Source organism: Neovison vison, chromosome 1 (assembly GCF_020171115.1).
Source record: "Neovison vison isolate M4711 chromosome 1, ASM_NN_V1, whole genome shotgun sequence".
In the NCBI taxonomy this organism is placed as follows: Eukaryota; Metazoa; Chordata; class Mammalia; order Carnivora; family Mustelidae; genus Neogale; species Neogale vison.
The window spans coordinates 202,472,444-202,473,135 of record NC_058091.1 but is presented as its reverse complement, the minus strand read 5'-3'; the positions used below and the strand labels follow the sequence as shown (position 1 = coordinate 202,473,135).

General features: G+C 42.2%; 1 non-coding gene and 1 pseudogene across 1 annotated transcript; both read left to right on the top strand.

Annotated features, from left to right (window-relative positions):
• On the top strand, positions 1 to 117 carry LOC122897170 (annotated as a pseudogene).
• Positions 118 to 137: 20 nt separating this feature from the next.
• Positions 138 to 208, top strand: LOC122898277. Its single transcript, XR_006382948.1, has one exon. It is a non-coding gene; the product is annotated as a small nucleolar RNA SNORD36 (small nucleolar RNA).
• Positions 209 to 692: the final 484 nt, after the last annotated feature.

Here is a 692-nt window from a genome sequence, read left to right as displayed (position 1 = left end):
AGCTTTGCGCAGTGGCAGTATCGTAGCCAATGAGGTTTATCCGAGGCGCGATTATTGCTAATTGAATATACTTCCTAGAAATTATTCTGTAGATATATTTGTACATAACGTATGTGCAAAGCTATTCATTACAGCTTATGAAAGAAAAAGATTGGTTCACATGGAATCTGTGAAGAGTAAAATTTGAGCTTTTTAACCCTGAATCATAGCTGGCCCACAGTAGAGCTGCTTTTGTGAACTGAGTGTTCATGCAAATTGATTGTGTGTTCTAGGGGTTAATGCTGTCACCACCTTAGTGGCAAACAATAGAGCTCAGCGGGTAGTAATTGAACATGATGTGGATCCCATTGAATTAGTTGTCTTCCTTCCTGCCCTGTATTGTGAGACAGGGATTCCCTATGCCATTATCAACAGGAAGGCCAGCCTGGGGCATCTGGTCCACAACTAGGCCTGCACCACTATCACATTCAGACAGTTTAACCCAACAGACAAAAGAGCTCTGGCTACGGTGGCCGAAGTTTTCAGAACCAATTCCAGTGACAGATATGATGAGATTCATTGTCACGAGGGAAGCAACATCCTGAGTCCATGGTTTGCATTTCCAAGTTGAAGGAGGAAAAGGCTAAAGAACAGGCCACCAAACTGGGCTAAGTGTGTGCTGTTGAATTTTCTGTACATAAAAGTAATAAAAA